General features: G+C 49.3%; 1 non-coding gene across 1 annotated transcript; it reads left to right on the top strand.

The window, feature by feature from the left end:
* Positions 1-11,514: 11,514 nt before the first annotated feature.
* Positions 11,515-11,641, top strand: LOC144218288 (small Cajal body-specific RNA 20). The gene has a single exon (XR_013331101.1).
* Positions 11,642-15,080: the final 3,439 nt, after the last annotated feature.

Below are 15,080 nucleotides of genomic sequence, written 5' to 3'. Positions count from 1 at the left end.
CGCACTTGGACTCAGGGAGGATGTGGGCCTGGGTTGGTCTGAGCCCCGCCAGTGGGGCCGGAGGTGCCCCGGCACCGGATGCAGCCCCAAAGCTTGATGCAAACCCCAGCCAGTCGCTGCCTGGAGCTCTGCGCGTTGAGGACTCTAGAGGCATGCTCCAGCAGTGGGGGCGCCTGGGGGCTGGGGACTCCCTGCTAGCAGCTGGGCTTGCCCCCTGGGTGCTTTCAGCCCCTCAAGTCCGGCTTCCTGCCCTCCAGTCTCCGATGCTGGGCCCGACAACCCAGTTAGCCCTGGCGGAGCCCTCAGCCCTGCCTGCTTCCTGGGCACCCCAGGGCTGAGGGCGACCGTGGCCGGTCTCCCTGTGTACTCAGAGTGCAGCAGGTGTGACCGCTGCATGAGTAGCCTCACATTCAGTCCATGGAGAGCAGGATGGGCAGTTGTAAATAAACGGCTTGTGGCTTTTGCTGTCAACCCATTAAAAGCAAGAAGAAAAACAAAACACGCGTATGAGTGAACCTGTACAGCTAAAACCCTGTTGTTCAAGAGTCAAGCGTAGGGGTGACTGGGTGGCTCAGTCGGTTAAGCCTCTGACTTCGGCTCAGGTCATGATCTCCCAGTTCGTGGGTTTGAGCCCGCTTCGGGCTCTGTGTTGACAGCCAGCTCAGAGCCTGAAGCCTGTTTCGGATTCTGTGTCTCCCTCTCTCTCTAACCCTCTCCTGCGTATGCTGTCTCTCTCTCTCTCTCAGAAATAAATAAAACATTTAAAAAAAGAGTCAAGTGTAGACATCATTTTGCCTGTCTTTGAAATCTCTCGTGTTTATGTGGATTCCCTATAGGTACGTAATTAAATGTGTTTTCTCCTGTTCTTCTGTCTCATGTCAATTTAATTCTTGGACCAGCCAGAAACAAATTTTGAAAGGTAGAGAAAACTTTTTCTTCACCAAGAGCTGATGCCCCGTGTAATAAAAATAAGCAAAAGTTTAATAACATGCATGCCTCCTGTATACATTGGGGGGACCCCCCAAAAAACTGAGTAACTCGCCAAAATGGTGCCAGTCACACTTTAAGTTACCGTCTCAGCTAAAGGCAAAAAATGCTGTTTGGGGAATGAGGGAAGCCAGTTTTGTAAGGTTTTCAGGCAAAGCGCTGTAATCTGATTACAGTTGTTAATCTGATTTAAACTGGCTCCTTTCCTGCTGATTAGTTTCTAGTGATTGGGACATGCCACCTCCTCCAGCTATGGTGAGGGAGACATCCTTACAAATGGAGATTTCCCTGAATACACAGAACCGGCTCTTACAAAAAAGCAGCTTCTGTTCAGGTTTCTGATTTTTTTCCTGTGTCTGCAGTCTCTTTACAATAATCCTTATGCCGAAGAGGCATATTTTGGGGCAGTGAATTCTCGTCCCCTTTCGTCCCCTAAGTACCCAGTTTGACCATAGGAACTTCCTCCACTTGAGCGCATTACCAGGTCAGAGTCAGCCTGCCCTCGGGACACAGGTTGTGCTCTGCCTTGTTTTCTATTTAGGCCCACAGGTCTCGCAATGTCTAGCACCTGCCTAGAAGGGGAACCAGCCAGTCAGACCAACCTCCTTCACCAGCTGCCACGTGCCTCAGACTCCAATGGTCATTTCCAGTGTCCTGTGTTCACTCAGATCCGTGCACTACAGCTTGGCCAGGTTATTGGGGTGCAGGACGAGACCATGAGGAACATGGAGAATAACACAGCACAGGGAAACGCAATGCCAAACTGAGGCCGAAGCATTTCACGTTTGGAGCCCCAACCTAGACCATTTTGCCAGTTGACTGTCCCATTGACTGGGTGTACCTCATATCCGGCTCTTGATCATCTCCCGAATCCTTCCTTTTCCTTGCCACCGTTTGGTAGTGACTTGGAGTCTAGGGCTGGGCAAGGAAAGAGCTATGGCAGTGAAGTGGAAAAAGCACACATGAGCCTCATTTGGACAATGACTTGCCCGGTTTACATGCAGGGCAATTCCCTTAATAGCACATGGTCTCCCAGAGGCTAAGGCGTGGGTATAGCAGGATTCTCCCACAGAGAGACGGGACCCCAAGGCTTTCTTTGTCCAGGAAGCAACTTTATTTGTTGTGCTGACATGGGCTCAGGGGGTTTGGATCCAAAAAAACTGAGCCCCCAAGCGCAGCAGGGTGTAGCCTTTTCTGCAATTTCTACTTCTTTTCTCCCATACATGGTGACACATTTAGTCTTATTGGACATGGTCCCAGTTACAGAGTTGTGTCAGGGCAATGCATACATGTATAGGTGCTGATTGGGCCAGGTTACCTTGCTTTGTTCTAAAGAGGCTTCCACCACATTCTTTGGGGGGGGCTCTAGCTCTACCACTGTCCCCCCTTTGATGCTCAGGCACTCCTATTTTGGGCCAAAGAGCATCATCTTGGTTTAGAGCTTTATATTTCCATAACATCATCACAGGAGTGGCCATTTTCCTTTTGAACCTTGCCTCAATGAGGCTGGAGACAGACCATATAGGAGAGTGAGGCAAGATAGGATCAACAAGCTCCCAAAATCAAAAGAAGAATACCTGTGAGGATTTTGAATCCCCCGAGATTTGAAAACCATCCTCCAAATAACTCTCCAGGGCTCCAACCTTTCCAGGTCTGGTTGGGACATGAGCAGCCTTTCTCATTTGATCTGTGAGCTCCTCTAGGGCTTTTCTTTCGTCAGTTATCTGTAGGCAGCAGTGGCTCAGGTTAAACCTTCCACAAACTTCACAAGCAGGTAATCTAAGGCCAAGTGATTTTGATAGATAGCATTGCATATTTTGGTATGCTACTTGGCAGGTAATTAAGAGCGCTGGCAGTTTTATTGGTTATAGTTTCTACAACTGGTTGCAGTCTGATTATGTGGCTTAGCATGTAAATGGGAGTGTGGTGGCCCCAGGACCCATTGTCGCCCCAGGTGGCAGGGCCATAATACTGGATTATATGCTCGGTAGGCCACTCATCATTTTTCCAATAGCCAATCTGTAGGGCACGTCGTTTCCTGTGAGTCTCCCTGTCCCCATACCATTGGACTCCCAAATATTCCCCTCTGGCAAGTAGGAGCAGGAAAAATGAAGGGCAAATACTTCCCAGCACACATGACCATGACCTGCCTGGGGGAAGCACTGTATAGGCTGTCCTTCCACATATCCAATACAGCCCACCCATCTGGCTGCATCAATGTTGTCCCAGGCCTGTCGGAGATGAGAGAAGATAAGGGATGAGGGTCTGGCTCAAGGTGACCTGGGGCCCCCCACCACTGGGTTTCCCAGGCAGTTGAACTACAAAACCTTTGGCCCAGGCACGTTAAGTGTCCAACACGGATGGTGGACTTTCTTCCCCATTGGGCAAGACAGTTCTTCCCAATGATTGAGGTTTTGAGGATCCAAACCTCAGTAGCGGAACTGGGGCATTTTCTTCCATCATAAGGCTCGAGGGGATCTAATTCTTTGGCCTCCCATGACCATTGATCCCCATGTCAGTTCCCTGGCATACATAGCAAGAAGACCTTGACGGTCTGGACTATGGTCTCTGCCAGGGCTAGAGACAAGTTCCTTGCTGTGACTGAAATGGGAGGGGGGCTACTTCTTATTTCTTCATAGAAGGAGTGGAAGACTTGATGGGATGTGGTTGGGTGGGTGGCAGTGACCCTCTTGAAATGTAGCATAGTCCCTAGGTCTCTGCCTCGCACATAGATGTGGATGCCAATCCAGGTGCCCCATTGCCACTTGTAGTCTCCTGAGTTAATGGTGGTGAAATTTACAGGCTTACAGGCCTCAGATTGACAACCTGATGTAGCAGCCCCCTGTAGAAGGAGTGCTGTTGTCACTTTTTCTCCCAAGTGGCCCATGAAACACAGCCCCAGCTGGGGCATAAAACTTCAGGCATATAGGCACACAAACTGTTTTCCTTACATATGTATTTGTCATTGAGTCGGTATTTTCGCTCCCAATCTAAGCCTCTGCATGGGATATCAAGAGTCCTCGGGCCCTCCATGACAAGTGCCTGCTTTTCTCGGATGACAGATGCCTCTGGGCCTATACCTGTAACTGCACATACATCAAACAGTATTGACACGGGACGCTTGAGGTTGGTGATTTGTGTCTGGCTGATCAAGCCCCCCCCCTTCTGCCCCCTCCTGGTAGGAATGGACTTTTAACCAATCTCCATTTGGGGGGAATCGTGGGTTAAAGCAAGTGTATTGGCAGATAGAATAGGTGGTCTTATTGTGTCTGCAGGTCCCCAGGACTTCTCCCTGGCATGAGAAGTGAGTATGGTACAATAAGGTCCAGGTGACTCCCTGGCCTGATCTGGTTATACAAATATATGAGTCACATGATGAGGAATCGAGGTCTACAGAGGGGTCCAGATTAGAAGCAACCAATACCAATGAAGCATCCTAGCCACAAAGGGAAGGTCCGTGCTAACAGAAGCCCCTCACCACACTCCCAACCAGCTGGGGCGGCCTCGGCCAATCCTACGGCAAAGAGTAGAGCCAGAATCACAATAAAGGTGAGAAACAAGGGGTGACAGTGCATCACAGTAAGGACACAGATGTAGAAAACAAGGAGAGTCCATTTGTTCCACCGGCCCGGCGAGTCCTCAGGCTCCTGCCGGGTGTAGATGAGTCCACTTCCGGGGTGACTCCAGCAGGGCCGCCGTCTCCTGGAGCCTCTGCAGTCGCAGATCGCTCCTTCTGTGTGGGCAGTTTGCCTGGCGTGGACGGACCAGGAATGCGCTCCCAGTTCCCAGATGCCGGCTTCACTCTGCTGTGGTGAATCCGGGGACCCACCTCGGCCACCTTTACTGCAGTAGAGGGGGACAAAATGACAGTGAACGGGCCCCTCCAGAGGAGTTGGAGGGGTTGGACATTCCACTCCTTCACCCATACAGCGTCTCCTAGTTTAAAGGGGTGAGCGCTGTGGTCAGACTCACAGACAATCGCTCCCTAACCCAGTGGTGTAAGGTGGTTAGGATAGAGCCAAGGGCCCGCATCTGTTGTTTTAGGGTTAGACTGTCTATCTCATTTAGATCCCCCTTATGCCCTTGATAATGGGGGGAGGACACCCATAAAGGATCTCATAAGGGGAGAGCCCCGTTTGCTTAGGGGGGCTGCACCTGATTCTTAGCAAGGCGATCAGCAACACCTGGTCCCAGTGCAGGTGCGTTTCCTGGCACAGTTTACTCAATTGTAGCTTCAGGGTTCAGTTCATTCATTCGACCTTCCTGGAGCTCTGGGGTTGGTGTGCCGTGTGTACCTTCCAGGTGATCTTTAACCCCTTTGCCACCAGCCGCATCACCTCAGCCATGAATGCTGGCCATTATCTGATCCCATAGTGATAGGGATCCCACATCAGGGATCTTTTAGAAGAAGTTTCTTTTAGAAGAAGTCGGGCCACTTTATGCACTTTTTCTGTGCGAGTGGGGAAGGCTTCCACCGGGCCTGAGAAAGGGCACACAAAGACCAACAGTTATTTACGGGCCCGAGCCCGGGGGAGCTCCATGAAGTCCACCATCACATTTTCAAATGGGGCGCCCCCCAACACTCTGCACGCCAGGAGCGGCCTTGGGTCCTTGACATGGGTTATTCCGGGTGCACGTCTCACATTGCTCACATCCTGCCCGGGCTATGCTGGGGAGTTGAGGAATGTAGAAATATCGGCTTAATGTTGTCTCAAGGGCTGTCCGGCCCATGTGAGTTTCCTGATGGAACTGCTTGACACGGGCTGGTGCCAGGGCCTCAGGAACTGCTACTCGGCCGTCTTCACATTTCCACCATCCACCTGGCAGGTAGCTTCCATTTTCAGTCTTAAACCAGGTATTCTCACGGTGTGAGTACTTAGGGTCCCCTTCTGCCGGTGGACTAGGGAACAGTGCGATGGTTAAAGCCGCTGGTTCCGCTGCTCCTTTGGAGGCCGCTAGCTGTGCCTCTCGGTCTGCCTTACGGTTTCCCCGTGCAGCCTGGCGTCTCCCGTTGTCCCCGGCAATGCATGACTGCCACTCTTTTAGGGGCCCACACAGTGTGTAAGAGTTCAAGGATTTTCTTACCATATTTTATGTCTTTTCCTCCTGAGTTTATTAGACCCTTCTCTTTGTAGGAGGCCCCATGAACGTGGAGGGGGGTGAAGGCATACTTAAAGTCTGTGTATATCTTAACACATATCCCTGCTGCCAGTTGGAGGGCTCGGCTTAGAGCAATTAGCTCTGCCTTCTATGCCGAAGTCTCCTTTGGCAGAGGCTCTACCTCAATGACAGAGTTCAGGGTCATTACAGAATAACCTGCAAGATGCTCTCCCCTCTTTCACAACACTGCTACCGTCGGTGAAATACTCAGCGTCGGGGTCCTTGAGGGTCTGGTCCCTCAAGTCTGGTCGGCTGGGGGACACCTCATCCAAGACTTCAATGCAGTCATGGTCTGGCTGGCCTGGCCCAATAGGCAATAAGGTTGCGGAGTTCAGGGCCCACACTACTTCTAGGTGAATGCGCGGGTTCTCACCTAGCATTTCCTGATGTCTGACCATCCGACCATTGGTTAGCCAGTATTGTCCCTCGTAGTCCATTAATGTCAATACTGAATGTGGCACCCGGACCGTCAATTCCTGTCCCATAGTTAACTTGTCAGCCTCAGACACTACGAGGGCGGTGGCTGCCAGTGCCCGTAGGCAGAGGGGCAGCTTTGGGCCACAGAGTCAAGTTACTTGGAGAGATATACCACCGGACGATGCCATTTCCCCAACATCTGAGTCGGGAATCCCACTTCAGTACCAGTGTGCTCATGGACGTGCAGAAAGGCTTGGTTGTGTCTGGGAGCCCTAAACCAGGCGCATTAGTGAGGGCTCGCTTTATTTCCTTGAAGACCTTCTTCTGGGCCGATTCCCACATCAGGGGTTCTGCTCCCCCCCTTTGTAGCTTCAACTAGGGGGTTCACCAGGACTGAATAGTCGTGTATCCAGATTCTACAGAAACCTGTGCCCCAAGAAACTCCCGTACCTGGTGTCAAGTTGACGGGACCGGGATTGAACAAAAGTCCTGTTTCCTCTGTGGACCAAGTTTGCGCTGCCCCTGGGACAGGTGGAAGCCACGATATTTAACCTTTTCCTGACAGATTTGGGCCTTTTAATTTCTGGCCAGTATTTGGAGGAAGCGATGACACGAGCCATCATAACTTTATAGCTCTCTTCAATACAGACTTTCAGCCAAGGTGGCCAGGATAGGACCAGGTCTTGCCAACAGTCGATGTAAGGAAATTGGTCAGGGTGGCCTGCGTCTCCCTCAATGACCCTGAACATTCGGCCAACTAGTTCCTTATCATGTGAGGCCTTGGAGGGCCAGCCCACCCCAAATGATGGCCAATCAATTTCACAGAATGTCCGAAGCTTTTCAGGAGTTAATTTCACACCATAATCTCCTGAATATCCCTTTTTGAAATTCCTCAACATACACTCTAGGGGAGTCAGTTTACTCTGCTTTCCACCCATTTCCTCCCCCTAAGGGAGGACTTTCACGTACACGAAGGGGAAAAAAGGAAGGAGGGGGACTAGTTTGGAGAGGACACACACTCTCTGTATCCATTTCCGGCCACTCTCAGAGATATTTCAGGTGCCTCTTAGCACTGGCGGATTCAGTTTCAATCCCTGACCCAGATCAGACTCCTGAGGAAGTCTGACGCCGCCTTAAGCCATATGAGGTCGCCACGGAACCGCGGATCGGGACTCAACACTCCCTTCAGCCCTTGGTCAGGTCGGAACCTTCCCGCTGTCCATCTCAGTCACACAGTCACATAATGACTCCAACATACTTCCCAACATTCAGTGCCTTAGAGTTGCAGCTTCGTTCCTCATCCCTTTTGGAACTACTAGGGCAGCTCTGGGAGGTGATCAGACTCCCCTTCTGTCTCTTAGGGGCAGGTCTGCCAAAACGAACCCAGGTTCTTACCAGTCTGATGGGCGGTGCTTCTTAAGCCGGTTCCTGGGCCTCATGGGTTCTGTTAGCGCACACGGGGCCCTTGCCCCTGCACGCCGGAATAGGCTAATCTCCTACGGATAAAGTGGTCCTGTGGCGCCAAGCAAGGTCACTTCTCCCACGGCTCAGGCTCTACCCCGGTCACAAAGGTGGTAGAAATGCACCGTCTCCAAATCCTGGACGCCAGCCCCTAAGTAATGTAGCAGGATTCTCACACAGAGAGTCATGACACTGAGGCTTTTAAATTTCGAGGAAGCAACTTTATTTGGGCCGGCACCGCTCAGTTGGGTTCGTACCTGAAGAACTGATCCCCAAATGTCACGTGGCATAGTTTTTTTAATACGTTTTCTATTTCTTCCTTTCTCATATATAGTAACACACACAAATATGTAGTCTGATTAAGTGTCTCAGTTTACAAGGTCATGTTGTCACATAGGCGCATAGCCAGGTTACACTGAAGTTTTTCCTCCCTTTTTTTCCTCTCTCCTTAAGGAGGAGATCCTACCACACTGAGGATATGAAATACAACATGCCTGTAGGCAACTGTGCTATAGGAAAATATGGAAGCTGTCCAGAGAGTCAGTCCTAATAATTGTCATTACAAAGAAAAGAACTTTGTTCCTTTTTCTTTGTTGTATCTATATGAAGTGATGGCTGTTAGCTAAACGTATCATGGTGACCACTTCAAAACATACATAAGTCAGATTATTATGCTGAACTCCTTAAACTTACACAGGGCTGCGTGTCAATTGTATCTTAATAAAACGGGGGGCGGGGAGTTTTTCTTCAACAATTCATGCGTCGAGTTTGGAGATGGTAAAGAACATTATGCCTTTTTCCTCATTTGTTTCCTGTGGCTCCTCTTCCCTTCAGAACCCTGTTGAAAGAGTACTAGGCGAGCCTGGGAGGGAAAATCAACTCAGCCACATTCACCAAGTGGAAGGGTTTCTTTTCCTGAGCTTTGCTTTGTCCGCCTGACAAAGCAGAGGGGCCCGGAGCCTCCCAAGCCCTGGCCAGAGCTACCTGGAAGCCCCGCACCCGGTCTCCGGTGCCCCCTTTGTCGGGCTGCCTGTCTGGCCTCGCCAGGGCCACCTCTGCAGGACCTTTCCACCTCACACCTACTCACAACCTCCGCAGCAAGGCTTATTAGCTTTATTTTCTCATTATTCTACTTCATTTTTTTTTCGAAATTATCCTTTGATACAATTTAGGGTTTTCTATGGTCACAAGCAATCCTCTCTTGATCCACTGACCCACAGATCAGCCGTCACTGACTGAGCCAATGAACAAGCATGTGGAATTAACACACGGAAGAATCCAGCCTGAGGTAATAGCCAGACCCCACCAGCGACCAATTCCACACAATGTCTTCAGAACAGGAACATAAAAATGAGGATGAAAAATCTCGGGCTTTAGAAATTCCTCAATAGGCTATTCACCAGTGCAGCTGGCAGATGCTAAACATTGAACTTGGTCTCCCCAGTGCATAACGCTCACTGACCACTTCTGCCTTTGTGACGTGGCTGAAATTTTGCTTGAAATTGCTCTTTGAGGGGCACCTGCCTGGCTCAGTCGGTAGAGCATGCAACGGTTGATATTGGCGTCAAGAGTTGAAGCCCCAGGTTGGGTGTAGAGATTACTGTAAAAATGAAATAAAATAGTAATAAGAGGAGTTCTTTTACTTTCTTTAATATTATTGGCGTATCTCAAAGGTTGCAATCCACCCCAACTCTACTATAATGCACGCCTTCTATGTTAACCATGTTTTCCAGCTGGCTTATGAAAGAATTCCAGAAAACTAAAATTGTGGCCTGACTCTCCCTGTACACCTCTTTACCAGACACCTAGAAACAACAGTAGGATGGTTTCCATAATTGTGCAAAAGCTTTTTATGTTAATGTAATCTCACAGTCCATTTTTGTTTTTAACCTTGCCTAAGACGACAGATCCTGAAAAATATTGCTAAGGCCAAAGCTTTTTTTTTTTTTTTTTACTTTTTAAAATGTTTTTATTTTTCAGAGAGAGAGAGAGAGAGACAGGGCACAAGCAAGGGGAAGGGCAGAGAGAGAGGGAGACACAGAATCCGAAGCAGGCTCCAGGCTCTGAGCTGTCAGCACAGGGTGCTCAGGCCAAGGTTTAAGAGATTATTTCTAAAGGGAGAGAAAATTTTTTTAAAGTTTTTTTTTAATGTTTTATTTATTTCTAGGANGAACCCACGAACCGCGAGATCATGACCCAAGCGAAAGTCGGACGCTTAACCGACTAAGCCACCCAGGCGCCCCAAGGGAGAGAAAATTTTTTTCTATCCTTCAAGTTCTTCTAGCTGGACTGAGAATTAAATTTACTGGAGAGAGATTCACAGGAGAAAAAAAACTAAAAGTTTTATAACATGTGCACAAAGGCCCAATAGTGAAATTGACACCCAAAGAAATGACCAAAGCAGGTCGTTTCTATCCACTTTAGATAAAGAGAAAATAAACCTGTGAAGAATTGACAGGACCAGGAAACTTGTGTTTGGGTGATTGAATTTGTAAGGAATTCTAAACAGAATTTGGGCTAGGGGGTAAATTAGTAAAAAAGTAACAAGTGTATTTTATGCAGCTAACTTGGCTGTAAATTTCCCATCTCTGGTCTTAAGGCTGTCTTGTTACCTCCCAGTACAGGGAAAGTATCTTTCACATGGGAAATTTATTTCCAGCTTCCAAGGGGACAGAGGAGGGTCCGCATGCCTTCCTGCACGGGCTCGGTTTCAAGCAGCTTTAGGGGCACCCGGCTGGCTCAGTGGGTAGACCATGTGATTCTTGATCTCGAGGTTGTGAGTTCAAGCCCTGTGTTGGGCATAAAGATGTCCTAAAAAGCAAAAAACAAAAAACAAACAAACAAAAAAAAAAACAAAAAGGCAAAAAATAGGGACACCTGGGTGGCTCAGTTGGTTAAGCACCCAACTCTTGATTTCGGGTCAGGTCAGGATCTCACAGTTTGTGGGATTGAGCCCCGCGTCAGGCTCTGCGCCGACAGCAAGGAGCCTGCTTGAGAGTCTCTGTCTCCCTCTGTGTCTCTCTCTCTGCCCCTCCCCTGCTTGTGCTCTCTCTCTCTCCCGCTCTCTCAAAATAAATAAATAACATTTTTTAAAAAGAAAAGAAAAAAGCAAGGAGCTTTAATCTCAAATAATCAATGTGCCACTTTGGTATATTTTGGGGTGGCTTGCCCTGGGTCCCTTGCGAACAACGTGGTGGTGAGTGGGGGGTGGGTTCCATAGTTGAAGAGGATTAAGAGGCTCAAACTTCCAGCTATAAAATACTTGACAATTTCATAGGGGCAAAAAGTACAGCGTAGGAAATATGGTCATTAGTATCTTGCTGATGTTGCGTGGCGACAGGTGACAACTACGCTTATCACAGTGACCATGTTGAAATGTATAGAATTGCGGAATCACAAGGTTGTACACACGAAAACAACCCAATAGTATTGTCAACCAGACTTCCAAAGAAAAGCACAACTGCAGCAAGAGAGGGCTTTGGTCTCGTGGGACTCTGCTGCGGGTGGTGGGGTGCCTTTTCTCCTCAGCCAGGGCTGGAGGCCAAGATCAGCTCTTGAGCATGACTGTCAGGGCTGTCACGAGTCGAACAGCCTTGTTTTCCTCCGTGAGACTTTTGTGGCTGTTGGGAGGCCCTTGGTGTTACGAGACTCGGCCGTCGGCACCAGCACGGGGCTTGGGATTTGGGACTTTCCTTAGATACCACCAGGCTCTCGTGCTGATCCTGGGCTAGGTTGCCCCAAAAGTAGCTGGGTCCCCCGCCTGCTGCACAGGCGAGGACGTGTGCCCTTGCAACATGCAGTCACCTACCACCAAGAGGTCAGTGAACGAGGGGGGGCCTCTCCGCTCCTGCCGTCCCACTGCTTTGGTCCGCCGAGTAGATGTTACCTGGAAGAGAGGTGTCCAGAAATGGTGACACCTGTTGTGGAAGGGGCATTTGAGGCCACCTAACCGAGGAGGAGGAAACACGCCGTTTCTCCTTGCCTGGATGAACTTGGGGGCCAGTCTGGCAGCCCCAGCTCTCTGCCCACAGCTGTGCGTCTTGGGCAGGGGCCAGTGCAGGTGTGCTGGGCCCAGGGCGGTGAGCAAAACCTGGGAGGAGGTCCTGGGGGAGAAGGAACACTGCAGGCCTCAGGGCAAGGAACTCAGACCTGACTGCACTGGTGGCAAGCACAGAGCCTGCTGCTGCTGCTGCTTCTCCTTCTTCTTCCCCTTCCTCCTCCTCCTCCTCCTCCTCCTCCTCTTCTTCTTCTTTTAATATTTAATGTTTACTTATTTTTGAGAGAAACAGAGAGCAAGCGAGCATGAGGGAGAGAGGAGCATTTTTTAAATGTTTTTTATTTATTTCTGAGAGAGAGGGACAGCGTGAGCAGGGGAGGGTCAGAGAGCGAGGGAGATACAGAATCTGAAACAGGCTCCAGGCTCTGAGCTGTCAGCACAGAGCCTGATGCGCGGCTGGAACTCACAAACCGCGGGATCATGACCTGAGCCCAAGTCTGATGCTCAACCGACGGAGCCCCACAGGCGCCTCAAGAAAGCATGCTTCTAAACAGTTAGCTGCATCCAGTGCGGGAGCTCTAGATCCACGCATTTGTGGGCTACACCGTGCTTGCCTGAGGTTAGATTAGTGCCTGGGCACTAAGCTCTGGCATGCTTTCTGCATTGAAGTGACTACTTCAGCAGTTGACAAAATAGTGTGTTAGAAAGTTTTAAGAAGTTCTAAAAGTATTTTCTACAGTAAGAGAAGTGCTGAGAGCATCTTATTTTGTTCTAAAAGCAAGAAACTAGTCTCTGTGGGGGGAAAAAGGAAAAACACAGCGACTGCAGGAGGCCCAGGCCCTTGGACTTTGTGCTGTGCCCTCCCCATCAGTCTCAGCTTCGCTAAACGCACATTCGTTGCTCATCTGTTGTGTTCTGTGTGTGAATTATTCCCCAACTCCAGTGCCAAAATAGTCATCCTTAGGCCAACGCACCTTAGGAGGGAAAGCCTCTTCTATAGTTGCTATCAGACCCCGAACATTGACCTCAATCTGAACCACTTCCTGGTCATTCTTAGCAGGGTCTGGAAGAAATTCTGGTTCTCTCCTTACTCTGTGGGGAACGGCAGCCTTACCAGGGGGCTTTCTGGCTTGGCTGTTAACTACAGTATAATCATGGGTGTGAAGAACACCCCTTAGCAGCTAACCACAGTCCTTGTGAGTGAGGTTGTGAAAGGCCACTAATATTTCCAATATTTTTTAAAACATAGGAAATGCATGGGGCTCCTGGGTGACTCAGTCAGTTAAGCGTCCACACACCTTCTTTATACATTCATCCATCAATGGACACTTGGGCTCTTTCCATACCTAAAGATTTTATTTATTTTTCTTTTTTTTTTTTTGAGAGAGAGATAGAGACAGCATGAGCAGGGGAGGGTCAGAGAGAGAGGGAGACACAGAATCCGAAGCAGGCTCCAGGCTCTGAGCTAGCTGTCAGCACAGAGCCCGATGCGGGGCTCGAACCCACGAACCGTGAGATCATGACCTGAGCTGAAGTTGGACGCTTAACTGACTGAGCCACCCAGGCACCCCCCTAAAGATTTTATTTTTAAATAAACTCTATGCCCAACGTGGGGCTCAAACTTAACAAACCTGAGATCAAGAGTCCACGCCTCTACCAAATGAGCCAGCCAGGTGCCTCATACATGTCACTCTTGAGACTGAGAAAAATTTTTTCTTTGGGGAAGGCCGGAAAGACATTCTACCCATGCTTCAAGAGTCAGCTTAAAGTCTACCTCTACCAACTGTGGTTCCATATTAGTACTGAATGTAAACTCTACCTTCTTTGAACTTCCATATATTGCTTTGTTACTTATGTGTGATATTTGCCTTGTTCTAGATTATATGTGATTTAAACTCATGTATTTTCTTTCTTTCCATGACGTGCTTGCATTTTTGGTGTTGGTTTTTAGTACATGGACACTGATTTATACAATTAACACAACCTGGTGTGCAAACACACACACACAATAGAGAGAGAGAGGGGGAGGGAGGAAGAGAGAGAGAAGGAAAGAGGAAGAAGGAAGGATGAAAAGGAAGGAAGGAGGAGGGAGAAAAAACATGGAGGGAGAGGAGAGAGATAGGGAGGGAAGGAGAGAGTGGGAAGAGGAAGAAGAATGAAGGAAGTAGGGAAGATGGAGGGGGTAGGAGGAAGAAGAAACAGAGTGGGAGGAGGGGGAGAAGGAGGCAGGACAGAAGATGATGGGAGAGAAGAAGAGAGGGAGGTAGAGAGGGAAGAAGGAATCTAGGGAGGAATGAACAGATGAAGGGAGAAGGGAGGGAGGGAAGGAGAGGGAGAGAGAGAAGGGAGGAGAGAGAAGGAAATATTTTTCCATACGTCATTCTGACTTCATAAGAATTCTGTGAGCTGACTATCATTAGTTTAGTAAACAGTGGTAGTAATAGGAAGAGTTGCCTTGTTTCCAGATTGGGAGACGGAGGCACAGAGACAGGAAGGGTCGCCCATGTCGTGTAGTGAGAATATACCATAGAAGCAGAAGAACACGGCTGTGCCCTGAAACCAGAGGCGTGCGCTCCGAGTCCAGAACCAGCTCACTTTACTCAATTCCCTGGTCTTTCGTAGAATATTTGTTAAGGTGGAAGGGGTGGTGAGGAGCACTGTCCCCACTCCAGCTGGTGACAGGTACACACATTGCTGTGCTGCACCTACACACACAGAATCTTACATCTCAGTTGCAGGGGACACCTAATGCACTTGGTGGACAACTGTAGCCTCCAAATAGGCACTCTGGCTCTCGACATTGAATCTCAAACCCAGGAACGGCAAGGAACTGAACCAAGAGCCAGCTGAGATTCCCCTCCAGAAAACTCATCCTAAAACCCTGTTGTCATGAGTTTCGCTTCCCCAAACGTAAAGGCTTCCATCATTCCAAATGCACATAGACCAACACCTTCCTTGAGTTCAAACACGAGAGAATAGCTCAACTTAGTTCTCCGCAGACTCCCCTCTAGCTCCCCTTCCAGGCCACACTCCACAGCCACCCTGGCTGTGTCCGAGT

Source organism: Crocuta crocuta, unplaced genomic scaffold (assembly GCF_008692635.1).
Source record: "Crocuta crocuta isolate KB4526 unplaced genomic scaffold, BGI_CrCroc_1.0 scaffold1906, whole genome shotgun sequence".
Taxonomy (NCBI): domain Eukaryota; kingdom Metazoa; phylum Chordata; class Mammalia; order Carnivora; family Hyaenidae; genus Crocuta; species Crocuta crocuta.
The sequence above is the reverse complement of the archived record's forward strand: the minus strand, read 5'-3'. Positions and strand labels throughout refer to the sequence as shown.